Source organism: Megascapheus bottae, chromosome 3, assembly GCF_031878675.1.
Source record: "Megascapheus bottae isolate mThoBot1 chromosome 3, mThoBot2.hap1, whole genome shotgun sequence".
In the NCBI taxonomy this organism is placed as follows: Eukaryota; Metazoa; Chordata; class Mammalia; order Rodentia; family Geomyidae; genus Megascapheus; species Megascapheus bottae.
In genome coordinates, this window is record NC_143511.1 from 26,863,537 (window position 1) to 26,876,732 (window position 13,196).

Here is a 13,196-nt window from a genome sequence, read left to right on the forward strand (position 1 = left end):
TCATACTTTTCATAACACTCCCGCGTAAGACTAGTTTTAATTTTAAAAAGTCAAGCACTTACATTAATCTGAGTCTAAAATAATAGGTCCCTGATTTAAAATCTCCTAACATTCTTTCACACTTCATAAACACTAAAAATAAAGTTGTCTCACCAAACAGTGACCTATGGATCCAGTCAACAGAATGTATTTCAAGGAAAACTGAAGCAAGAGCCCCCTCCTCCTCCTTCTCCTCGCCCCCCCACCCCCCCAGACTAGGCTGTGCAGGCAGATTATAGTTTGTAGCCTTAATTGGTTTTAAATGTAGAGTGGGAGAGAAGAGACTACAGTCGGTAGAGAATGTGAGATTTATTTTCCTTCTTAAATCAAAAGCAGATTCCAAGCTTCAGCTGTCCCCCCTCATCCCCAAACCTGCCTCCATAGGGTTGTGTGTGTGTGTGTATATATATATATATATATATATATATATATTTTTTTTTTTTTTTACAGGAAGATGTTAGGTGAGGGAAAGTTAAAAGTGCTGTGAAGTGTCGAGTCAAAGAAGTCAATCGAGGGGTTGAGGGTACATTTGTTTATTTATTTATAAGGCATTCAGCCTCTCAGCTGTTTCTCTTTCACTGGCTTTTGGAAGCCTGCAGCCCTATGGAGAAAAGGCAGATTTTGGATTGAATATTCTTTGTGCCAACCATTCCTGTTTCTTACCCAGGGCAGGGGTGGGATGGGGGGGAGGAGGAGGGGGAGGAGGAGGACGCATATTTATAAATGACAACCTGGGGAGGAGGGAGGGAGGTGAGGGAAGGAAAGGGGGGGGGAAGAGACAAAAAAGTTTCAGCTGGTAGGATCGCGCTCCACGGTGCCACCCCGAGGTGCCCTCCCTTCCCCGCGCCCCCTCCCCCGCCTGGGTGCTGCAGGCTGGCGCCGGCGGGCAAGGAGACACAGCTCACCATTCCAGCACCTTCGCCCCCCCCCCCCAAACACACGACTCCACACGGGGACTACTCCACGGCGGCCCCCCTCTCCTCCCCACCAAGCCTGGAGAAGGTTGCCAGGGACCGGAGATAAAAGGGCGCCCAACTCCAGGGGACCTCCGGTTGTAGTTTCCAATCCTTCCCCTCTCCTGCTCCCCCTTCCTCCCCCCCCCGCCCCTTCCCAGCTGCAGGCGCACACACGCACACAGACACAGACGCGCGCGGGGATCCACGCGTCCAGCAGAGCCGTCGCGATCCACATTCTTGCACACCGCCCCCCCCTCGGCCTCCTCTTCGCCCTCCCCACATCCAACCCACTCACCCCCCACCCTCCGCGCGCCCGGAGTCGCTGAGCGGGACGAGTGACAGGCCCGTCCCGCCAACCCGCGCCCGGGAGGGCCGGGAGGAGCGGCGCGCGGGGCCAACTGCAGCGCGTCTTCCGGCGGCGGTGGAGGCGGCGAGGGAGGGCCGCGGGGCGGAGCCGGAGTTTAGGAAGAGGCGGGGCCGGCTGTCATCAATGAAGTCATATTCATAATCGAGTCCCTCGCTTCCCCTCCGCGTCTGTACTCTGGGTGACTCAGAGAGAGGGAAGATCCAGCCAGCACACTCCGCGCCTCCGAGCGAGGTAAATAGAACTTACAACTCGGTTTCTCCTCTTGTTTTTTTTTTTTTTTTTCCTCCTCCGCTCCGGCCTCCGCCCCCCCATCCGCTTCTCCACCCCCTTGAACGCCACCCGCCGCCGCCGCCGCCGCCGCGCCAACCCCTCCGGGCACCCGCACCGCCTGCGCCGCCGCTCGGGCTCCTTCATTCCCCTCCTGATGATTCTGGACGCTGCATGCACCGGGATCCCAACCCATGGGTGGACCCGCCGCCGGGACGGACAGACAGACAGACAAACAACCACCAAACAAACACAAAAGCCCGCCTCCTCCTCCTCCTCCTCCCCGCCGGCCTCAGGTGGAATGCTCTAACGACAGCTTCCCCGAGCGGGGGGCGGGGGGGGGGCGGCCCGGGGGGCGGGGGTGGCGAAGAAACGGGAAAGTTTCCACCGAACCCCCGCGGTTCCAATCCTCACAGGAATAATAAGGACTCCTTCCAGGGGGCCCGAGGAGGAGGAGGATGAAGAGGAGGAGGAGGAGAGACTAGAAATCCCAACCTAAACCGCAGCCTTGACCCTGGGCGGGCTGGCGGGCAGGGACGAGCTGCCAAACTCAAGGTTGCAACACGCCTGGTCAGGTTGCAGCCTCACCACAACCTCCCCCCACACTCCTTCCCCGCATCTCCTCGAATGCTAAGGTGGGGAGGGCAGGTGGCCGGAGGAGGCGGGGGGGGGGGATTGATGGCGTGGGGGGGGGTGTGGGGAGCTGGGGAATGGAGAATGGAAACGCGGCAGTTCATCCCGAGCTCTCCTCCCTGGAAGAGTTGGAAGTGAGGGGTGGGGAGGGATGGGGGGGGCGCCCACGGCCGCGGCTTTTCCGTGTTGGGGGGGACTTGGTTAAAGGGCTCCGGGCGGCCGCGGCGACGCCGGCGAGACCTCGGCGGGGTGCGCGGAGCGCGGGGGTGGCGAGCGGGGTGGGCCGGGCTGGAGCGCGCGCGGGGCGGGGGGGGGCGGAGGTGTCACCTCCACTCTGCATTCCCTGGGTGCGTGTGTGAGGAGGGGGGGAAGGAGGACCCGGAGTGTGGAACCTTTTAGAGCAAAAGGGCTCCCGATGGACGGAGTCCCGGCGCCGCCGCCGCCGCAGTCCCCGGCCGCCGCTCGGCGGGTTTGGCAGCGCGGGCTCTGGTGTTGGAAGTTGAGGGAGTCCGGTCGGGCGTGAGGACGGGAGGTTCCTTCCCCTTCCCTCCCTCCGCCCCTCCTCCTCCTCCCCGCCGCCACGGGACACTCCGTGCTCGTAGAGGAGGTCGAAGGTGTCAGCCGGGCTCCGCGGCCCGGCTCCCCCTCGCTCCAGGTTGGTTTTCTTTGGCTTCGTTGGAAGCGTCGGCCTCGGGGCGTCCGGAGTCTCGGGATCCGGGCGAGCCGGGGCTGCGGCGGGCGGGGGAGGCCGCGATCCGGAGAATCCTCTCCCCGCCTGACTGTCACCCCGGGACCCGCGCGCACCCGGGCAGCGGCCGCGGCGGCGTAGCCCGGGGAAGGGGCAGGGCTGCGGTGGGGAGGGAATGGAGGTGGAGGGAGGGGGGGAAGGCGGGGAGACCGGGTGGGAGCCTCCTCCCCGAGATGACATCCCCCTCCCTCCCCTTCCTTCTCCCAGCTTTCGAGTTTGCTTTATTCCCAGCCCAACCTGATTGGCACTCTCCCCTCTTTTCATCCTCCCCCCCCCTCTCCTCCCCACCCTGCCATCCCTCAGCCTCTCCGGGCTTGTGTTGCAAAACAACGGCGTGGCCGTCTGCAAAGGTGTCGCGCTGCACTTCCCCAAATAACCAGCCCAGCCCCGCCAGCCGCCGGGAACGCGTCCAGACTCCTGCCCCCGGCTGCCCCGCGCCGGGCCTCGCCGCCCGGGCGCTGTGGAACCGCGCGGTGCAGGGGTGCAGCCGCGCGGGCTCCGGGAGAGGTGGGGGGCGGTGCGTGTGTGTGGGGGGGGTGAGGCTCCGGGTACCCTGAGCGGGGACAACTCCGGCCAGTTTCCGGCACACGCTTTTCTGCCAAGTGTCTGGTCTGTGCGCTCGCTCCCGCCCGGCGCCGCCTGGATCGCATTATTTGATTTTATATTTCATATTTTTATATTTGTAAATCCGGGTTGTCGTTTGCATTGCAGATGGTGGTGAGCGACTGGGGTGGTTGGGATCGCTCGGGGAGCTGGGAGGAGGAGGAGGGGGAGTGGAGGGAAGTTGGCCGTGGATCTGGCTAGGGTAAGGGAAAAAAAAAAAGTTTGGCCGGGCAGCGAAGTAGGGTGGAAGGGTGGGGAGGAGAAGGGAGGGGGCGGCGAGCTCTCGCGGCTCCGCGCTCCCGGGACCCGAGCGAGTGTGTCTGCGCGTGAGTGCGCGGAGTGCGCGCCGGGCCAGTGCGTCGCCAGCCGGGCGCGCTCGGCCCGCGGCTCCCCGGCCGCCCCGGGGGAGGACGAGGCGGGCGCGGGCCGGTGTGGGTGCGCGCGCGCGTGTGTGTGTGTGTGTGTGTGTGTGTGTGTGTGCGTGTGTGTGTGTGTGTGTGTGTGCATGCACAGGGGCCGGAGGGGCGGGGTGGCCGTGCGTGGCGCGCGCGAGCGGCGGAGAATCAGGAAGTCACCGCGGCGAAGCGCACACAGACATGTTTGATCGCCGTGACATGACGCGCGAGCTGGAGGAAGCGGCGGCGGCGGCGGCGGCGGGGGCCGGGCCGCGGGCGCCGGCCTAGGCTGCGGCTCTGCCGATCCCGCTCCCCGACCTGCCCCGGGGGGGAGAGAAGCCCCACGCCACCCGCTCCTCCACCCGCACCGCAGCTCCTCCTCCCCGCGCCCCAGGTAAGGAGCCAGCGCCGCCGCCGCCGCCCCCGCCACCCGCGGAGCGCCCTGGCTTCCCCCAGGTCCTTCCCGGCCACCCCCCCCTCCCTCCACCCTATCCTCCCCTCCACGCCCCGTCTCCAGCTCGCCTTCCCTGCCAAGTCAGGCTGGGGTGGTGGTGGGGGGGGATCGGGTTCCCGGTCCTCAGGATCGATCGATTTGCGTGGCAAACTTTGCAGCGGGAAGGCGTCGCGGGGGAAAGGGAGGAAGGAGCGGGAGGCCTGGCTCGCCGCGGTCCCGGCTCCCTCCGGGCCCGGGGAGCTGGGGGGGGCGGGGGCGTCCTGGTGGCTCGGTGCACGGACAAACTTGGGGCCTAACCAAGCCTCCGCCAGGCTTTCCCCCGGCGCGGAAGGCTCCGCCGACCGGCAGTCACCGTGAACGACGCGCGGAAGGTCGAGTGCACTCGCCCGGCCGGCGGCTTGGGTGTTCCGCAGGGAAAAGCCGGAAGGCTGGGGAGTCAGAGGGGGTTTGGGGGGCTGCGCCTGATCCTCCATTCCTTATTCAATGTCTGCAGCCGAGTGTTATGTAATGTCAGTGGCACACGGGTGCAAAGCCCGCACTGGGCTCCCCCGTTCCTTTGTTTATATAACTTTTGGAGAGTTTTTGTCTCTCTCTCTCTCTCTCTCTCTCTCTCTCTCTCTCTCTCTCTCTCTCTCTCTCTCTCTCTCTCTCTCTCTCTCTCTCCCTCCCTCCCTCCCTCTCCCCCTCTCCCCCCTTTCCCTCCCTCTCCTCCTCCCTCCACTCTCCTCTCCCTCTCCCTCCCTCCCTTAATGTGATGGGAAAAAGCAGAGCAACCAGGTTAGTGATTTTCTTTTCCTTTCTGTAGTTTTTTCCCCCCTTTTAAGAGAGGTGTCATCAATGTCTCCTTCCTGATGATTATGTGTTGGCCTGTCGTTCTTTGTATGTTCAAAGATGGAGAGGACGCGTTGTGCACTGCATCCCGTGGTTAAAGTCTGTGCATTCTCAACCGCAGCGTTCATTCTCCCAACTTCCCCGGAGGAGAAGGACTTCCCTGGCCTGGTGGAGTTGCCTGAGGGTTGAGTAGCAGAACATTCCTGTCCAAGTCAGCAAGGGAAAGACTTACCACTGAGGACTGTACTAAAAGAAAAACCATTGGCCATTGTCCTATAAGTGCATCTACTCACAGATGCACCTTCAAGTGTTTTCAATAATATTTATCATAAGTTCCTGGGGGGGGTGCTAGACCAGCTAACAGACTACTTCTAGCTCCCTGCTGTAAGGGTGGGAGGTGTGACAGGGTGACTGGGTTGAATCCTAGCTGGTGCATTGTTATGCAAATCAAGACACACGTTCTCTTTTAGGAATCTAATTGCCCTTTTATTCTCCTGGGCCTTCCTGCTTTCTTTTAAAAATGCTCCGTTTTGAAGAAGTGGGGGGGGGGGGAGTCCAGTAGGATGGAAAAGAGGGAAACAAAAGAGGATAATGGAAGACCAAATATGATTCAAGTATATATACATACACATAAGTGTCATAATGAAACCCATTATTTTTTGTCCAACTAATAGACTACACTAGTGATTTTTTTTTGTAGAAGGAAAGAAGCATAAGCAATACCAATTTTAAGAAGAGAACGAAATACAGTGCCCTCTTTTAACTCAGATGTTTACTATTGGAAAAAAAGGGAATTTAGAGGAGACACCTGTTAGGCATATAAGATGTTTATTGAAGTAGATTGTGGCGAGGTGGGGGAGGGAGGACTGTCTACCTTGTTCTGGGTATTTAAAAGAAGATGGCATATTGGTAGAGCGCATTTTAAAATAAATGAGGGATTTAGAGTATCAGAACCCTTGAGGGCTAGTGGGGGAGAGCTTTCTTCAGGGCAGCTTTTCTCTTGTATCAGTTACAGCGCAGCGTTGGCACTAGCTGCACTGTGGTGTTTCACAAAAAATATTCACCACCAGAGCATGTTCAAAGCAGCCTTAGATCTTTTCTTTTGTTCCTTTTAAAAGTGGTTTTTTGAGCATTTTCATCAAGTCTCTTGAAAAGTGCTTTGACCAACACCTAAGGCTCAGAATTGACCCCCAAAAAAGGTGTGCCTCTTGTACTGTATTGTTAATGCTTGAATTCTGTTTCAAGTATAGCAGACACTATACCTAGAAGGTAACCCTTTTGCAGATGATTATTTAAAACTGGCTTTCTTTGATCAGATAAGGCATTCTACAGGCTGGTGTAAAAACACCTCTCATTCTTTTTCTAAAAGGCAATTGTGATGCTTGTTATAATACTGTAATATTTTGACATTTCATTCAAAGGCTCATTATATACTGGCATACCACCATCAGCTGAAACTTTCCAGACATTCTAAGAGTGTTGTCCTTCAGTGCTTTTTTTTTCTTCTCCTTTAGAAGTCTTCCTCTATAAACAAGGCCTTTCTGTAAACAAGGCCTTTGTCAGGTTCTTTTAGGCCGGCAGCTTTTTGATACTCACATAAATATAATTAATCAGATTTATGATATTTTGACATGCTCTCATGAACACAGCTCAATTATCTCAATTATCTCAAATATGACGCTCTGACCACATCTCAGCTTTTACAATGTACGGAGTGTTAGTGAGACCCGATTCACCAGAATGTTTTATTCCTAGTTCTCATCAAGGTGATTTTAAGGGAAGACATGGACGATTCGTTGCTTAAGATGAATGACCTTAGAAAACTCTATAAAGAGTCACATTTCCTTTCTGCAGTATTTCTGATGAGAAAATTTCCCTAATAAGCCATGAAAACGCATTTTTTGATTACTTCTGACTTCTCCTTTTCATGTAATGTCTAACAAAAATCTTACAATTTTCATAAATTTTGAATTTTTGAGATTGTGTCTGGCTACCAAAGGATGCTGAATTTTCTTTTCTTTGGAAAAGTTCTTATTGTGGAACTTTAATCTCTAGGCAGTTAATAAAGTCATGGGTCATTCCCTAAGTATTTGGGAACAGAAAGTACAGATGTTGATAATTTATTTGGTAGGGTATACAAGGCCTAGGGTGTTTATTTTTTTTTCTATACAAAAGTTGTGACTTTATACTTAGCAGAGAATATAGATATCTAGAAGTATGTTCGTTCAGTCTTACGAAAGGACACATTTAGTTGCCTAAGATATTTATCACTAACTTAAATGGGATCTTGTAACCTGAGTTTAGAAAGTTTTAAAGCTTTATTACTGCTTATTATGACTGTATTATTTTATTCCACATGTTGATATAGCACTTTTCCTTGAAAGAGTACAGGATACAACAGTGCGCGCGCGCTCTCTCTCTCTCTCTCTCTCTCTCTCTCTCTCTCTCTCTCTCTATATATATATATATATATATATATATGTATTTTGATAATTTTTAATATGAAGATATTCCTGGGTATCTTATGCCTGTAAACCTATATGCCTATAAATCAGTTGGCTGAGAGCTGAGCCTATGGGTTCAAGGTCATCCTAGACAAGAACATTTTTGAGACACTCATCTCTTAATTAACCACTGAAAAGCCTGGAAGTAGAACTGTGGCTCAAGTGGTAGAATACTACAACACACACACACAAAGATACTTAAGTAAACCATGGTAATATATATAATAGATCTGATAAAATTCAATTAGCTAAATGACTATTGAAGGTTGAATATGAACATTTCATTAACTTATTCACTGGACGATGCTTTATGAAATATATAGATTGTGATTTCTGATGTGACTGGTAGCCTTTTGGACTTTTCGGTTCACAATATACCTTTTTGTCATGGAAACAGTATTTTACTAGATATGAAAGATTAGCTGGACATTTGAACAAGTATTGTCAGGTTGTATGCCTGTAAGATTTAAAGCACTTCAAGTTAACAATATATTATGTTGTATTTTTAGGTGGACAGGCATCAGCATAACCATCAGTTCCACATGAATATCTGTTATCCATTTCGGCAAGTCATGAATGTCTTAGAAATGGATTTACTTTAAATATGGGCTAACCCTTTTATAAACTATAAATGAGTCCCCAGTTGTTGAAATCAAACTTTAAAAATCATTAAATATAATTCTGATCTTCTGCCCTTCTAAAAATGTGAATTGTAATTTGGGAAGCTAAAATTATTTAAAAAGGAAGAAAAATTCCAATAACAACAACAACAAAAGAGATTGTATCAAGTTGGCTTGATGCATGGGACTTGCACTCCATGGTGATTTTTCTTGTTCAAGATGATTGTACATTTCTTTACCTAGCCGAAGGTGGTGTGTTCCAGTTTTTGCTATCCCACTGGGAGATGAGTCATGAGAATGTCTGTAAGGAAAGCCCTCTCCTCTATACCCCCCATTACTTTGTAGAACTGGGTGTACAATAGTTTTTGCAAATATTCGCCTTTATTTTTGTAGTTTGTTGTGCTGTGCTGAAATGCCATTAAACAAAAGTCCAATAGATGAATTAGAAGAAAGAAAAATCGATGGTCTGTAAGAATTTGTGTTTCATGGAAGGTACCTGGATATTTACACATAGAAGCAGCAAATGGAAATTGCTGAGGCCATGTGATGGCAGGGATCTCAGGACAAGGTCTCTTGAATTGAGGGAGTGGATGAGGTTTCTAGAAGGGAGGTAGGATTGCAGAAGAGGAGTGCTTGGATGGGGTGTTCTTAATCAGCCTACATCAGAAGAAACCTCGAGATGGCAGGAACCAAGCTTGAACATATTTTGGGAAGATTCTATATCTGTTTTCACCTGCTTCCCTGGGGCAAGAGATCCCAGTGAGGCAGAGCAGTCAGATTATAGAACGACTTGACTTCCAGGCTAAAACATGAATTTTTTTATCCAAGGTGGGTTGGAGGTTTGTCTCTCAGAAGTTTTGTGCCAAGGGGATTCATGAACAAAGCAGTATATCAGATTAATCTGGTAGCTTGTGTATTCAAGTTGGGGGGCAGGGGGATTGGTATTCTTAGAAAGATCCTGGTATGAACGTGTGTTTGGATGTGATACCTTAACCAGGTATCTTTATGTCTAATGCTTTATTTGATTCATCTCGAAACTGAGATTATACTTAGATTCTATTAATGTCTATTTTGTAGGTCGAAAACTTAGAACATGAATAAGTTAACCGAGCCTCTTGATGGGAGATTCATAAATGGCTATTATCCATTCCAACTGGAGTGGATTTGAAGGCTTGGTTGTTGAAATTTTGTTGCTACTATGAATGTCAGGCAAGTTAAGTCTATTAAAATAGGTCATCTATCCAACACATACCTTATTTCACTGGGCATATAATACTTGAGTTTTACTGCTGAGTAAAGTTTTTGGAGTATGCATCTCATACTTTTGTAGATTTGGTGTACAAATGAAATTACCTTAGCAGAAAGAAAAGGAAGTGGCTGTCATTGATTATTATCAGCATCCCAAAGGAGATTGCTTTGCAAAAGGACCTCACATGACCTAAAGACAGGCATACATGTAAATATACATGAGTACATTTCTTGTATACATATGATTACATGTGATTACATTTCAGGGTGTCATGCTTTGAAACTAGCTCTTTTTTTTTTAAGTTTTGCCATATCCTAAATACTTAAAAGGATTTCTCACCTGTAATTGAGATAAGGCTTTGCTCTAATCTTCATATTTGTAAAGTACTGAAGTATTAAAAGTAGCTTTTGATGGCTTGTTTTCCATCCGCCCACACCCCTCTCCCCCGCCCGGGGGATGGCGCTTTTCTATGCCCTCCAAGCAGTTTGGGTTCACCTGAATTTCAGAAGTGATAATTATCTGTGATGATCTCTGCAACTGCCAGTGAACGTGAGTTCCAGATTAAAGGGGGGCTTTCTTGAAGTGCTTCTTTGTTGTCCTTTGGGTTTCATTGGCAGGCCTTCTTTTTAAGGCAAGTTCCCTTTGTACAAAGATGGTTGGTCCTCACTGAGGGGCCATGGATTGCATTATGGGTAGACTCTTGTGAGTGGGTAACTCTTGGAATCTGCGGGGGTGAGGATGTGAAGAGCCGGGTCCTGTACAAGTGGTGCCTGAGGCTCCTGGGAGGCTAATTAGTACAGCAGTTTTGTTGTACACAGAGCTTTCTCACAGCCTCTTCCAGGTCTGACTCCAGGCAAGGATGGTCCCAAGGCAGCCTAAAATATGGGCAACAGCTCGTCCCGTCCTAATTTGTTTCCTTGATTGAAAGATGAAGGCGAGTTCACAGAAGCCCAGTGAACAGAGTGAAGTTTTTTGTTGTTGTTTTGCAAAAAATCACGTAAAAAATATTTTATCGTCTTTAAGTAGATGTACAAAGAGGTTACCGTTGAACATGTCGGTTTATAAGTGTGATGCATCTTGATCCACGTCACTCCTTTCATTGCTCTTCCCCATCCTTCCCAACCCAACCCCGTCCCCAACTTTTCTAGTTTCATAAGATATGAATTGAATATTATGACTGCATTCTCTTCAGCTGCTTGTGTGTGTGTGTGTGTGTGTGTGTGTGTGTGTATGTGTGTGTATCATGGGGCTTGAACTTGGCCTGAGTGCTGTCCCTGATCTCTTCAGCTCTAGGCTGTTGCCCTACCCTTGAGCCAAGCCCTACTTCCCCGATTTTTAGAGGTTAATTGGAGATAAGAGTCTCAAGTCCTTTTGTGCCTGGGCTGGCTTTCAACCTTGATCCTCAGATCTCAGCCTCCTGAGTAGCTAGGATTATAGGCATGAGTCAATGTACCTGGCTTCCAGCTGCTTTTAAAAACATATTTGTCTTTGAAATGACTGGCGAATTGGCGTGAACAACCATGAGAAAGTTTTTCCAATGCTTTTCTAAGCTTTTGACGGAACAACTTATAACATGAGCCTGTAACCCAGTATGCTTTTTAAAATTTGTGACACAAATCATATTGTGAACTGTTTAAAGTTGTACATCTCAGTCCAAGAAGCAGTGTGGGCCTTGAGAGTGTTTCACCAAGGTTGTTTACAACATTGGCCTCAAACAAGAAACTTTTGGTAGATTTATTTCCTTTATCTTCTCTACTACTATTCCACTTCATTCCTCCATTCAGAACATCAGAATTGTGTCCCAGTTCTAGAGATGTTGTGACTTCTTTTGGGTGACTTATCAATTCGTTTGTAGAGGACATAGAAAAGAAGAAACAGCCTTGCTGCCTAGAGGAATTATTCTGAATCAGCAAACAGACATGAAAAAACAAAACAAAGAGACAGCCAGTTCTTATCTTAATGATCTCTGGAGCCTTATCTTGTGGTACAGCCAGAAAACTTTAAAAAAAAAAAAAAAAAGGTTGCGTTATTCTTAGGGAAGTAGACAGGGGCCTGCTTTTCAATCTGCCATTCTTCCTTTAAGTTCATTCTTACCCAACCTTTTCCCCAAGCTTCCTTTTGAATGTTGGAGAACTTATTTTAAACAACTTGTCAAGGCCTGATGAACTTCCCAAACTCTCTGAACAAACCTAATTTTTTTGTTGTTGTTATTGTTGCTAACCTAACTAACATTCCACCATCTTCGTTAAGCTTTCCCTTATTCCTTTTCCTTCCTCCACACTGTGCATGGGAAAGTGAACCTTCACACTCTATTACAATAAGGATGTTCTCACTCTGCTTCTACTAGTGTTAGCAAATCTTCCATCTTTTTCTCTTGTTGACACTTAAATGTTTCTTGTTTCTTTCACCGTCAGATTTTCAGACATGCACTCTAATCCTTTTGTGATGGGGAGGGGGACGTGGTTTACATGCCTGGTGATGGGTGGACACAGAACAGAGTGGAGAATAAATAGGTAAGACTGGTCCTTCGAATATTTGCTTCAACGTCGCTGATCTATTCAGGATATGACATCTCTTCATCTCATATTCTCTCTAGGGCTCCCTTTGCTCCTGTGTCCCTCGAATGTGATAGTATCACAGCCAAATCCTAATCTAGCAAAATACCTGCCTCATCAGACACATCTGTGTTGCTTTAGCCTATATTCTCTGTGTCATACCTTTCTCTGTCCCAACTGAAAATTTTCCATCTTAGTAGATTCTCTTATTACCCATGTGATTTTGGAGGAAGCGTGCTGGAAGAAGAGTGACAAGTCATTGAAATTATTATGAAGGACATGTAGGGGTGTGTGTGTGTGTGTGTATACATATATACGTATATATACATATATATACGTATACATATATACGTATATATGTATACATATGTGTGTGTGTGTATATATATATATATATATATATATATATGGCTGCGGGGGGCGGGCATGTCTTCAGTTTCTTCTGTCTGTGGTTCTATAGTAAGGCCTAACTTTTGTCAGGGTTAATACAGTTGGTATTATGAGCCCTAGAATTCCATGAAGTTGAACTGCATTTGATATGCAGATGGCTGTGCAGAGCCTCTTAGCTCCAGAGGAAGGAGGGAGATGGGGACTGAGGAAAGATGATTGTGGCATTTGGAGTTGTCCCCACAACTCCAGGGCCTTTTATTTATTATTATTATTTTTTAAACACCCTCTCAGTTGTAAAGGCAGAATGTCTGGATGACAAGAAGACAGGGTGCACTACTGAGAAATTCTTGCTTAAGAACATGGAGGCTCAGGCCTCAGGAGGCCTGTCCTGAGGCCTAGAGGAGCATGTCCCTGAGAAGAGATGGAGTCACAGAGAAGTAGCTGCAAGGCTGCCTCCTCATACCCCAGGCACATTTTCTTTAGTCACATACTTACAGAATAAGTCATTCTTTTCTGTGACAAATGTAAAACTCCCATCCCCTTAAAACAGATGAAGCAAGATGATTGTGACTGTCATCACATGTT

General features: G+C 49.1%; 1 protein-coding gene across 4 annotated transcripts in view; it reads left to right on the plus strand.

Moving 5' to 3' along the window:
* The first annotated feature begins 1,434 nt into the window (after positions 1–1,434).
* Smarca2 (SWI/SNF related BAF chromatin remodeling complex subunit ATPase 2) overlaps positions 1,435–13,196 on the plus strand; it is a 173,749-nt gene continuing 161,987 nt past the window's right edge. For 2 of the 4 annotated variants that reach the window (XM_090329694.1, XM_090329697.1), the window contains exon 1: positions 1,435–1,593. The gene's annotated coding sequence lies outside the window, so the exon portion shown is untranslated. Of the gene's footprint in view, positions 1,594–1,847; positions 1,926–4,341; positions 4,403–13,196 lie in introns of those variants that run through there. The other 2 variants (XM_090329696.1, XM_090329695.1) reach the window with 2 other exon arrangements.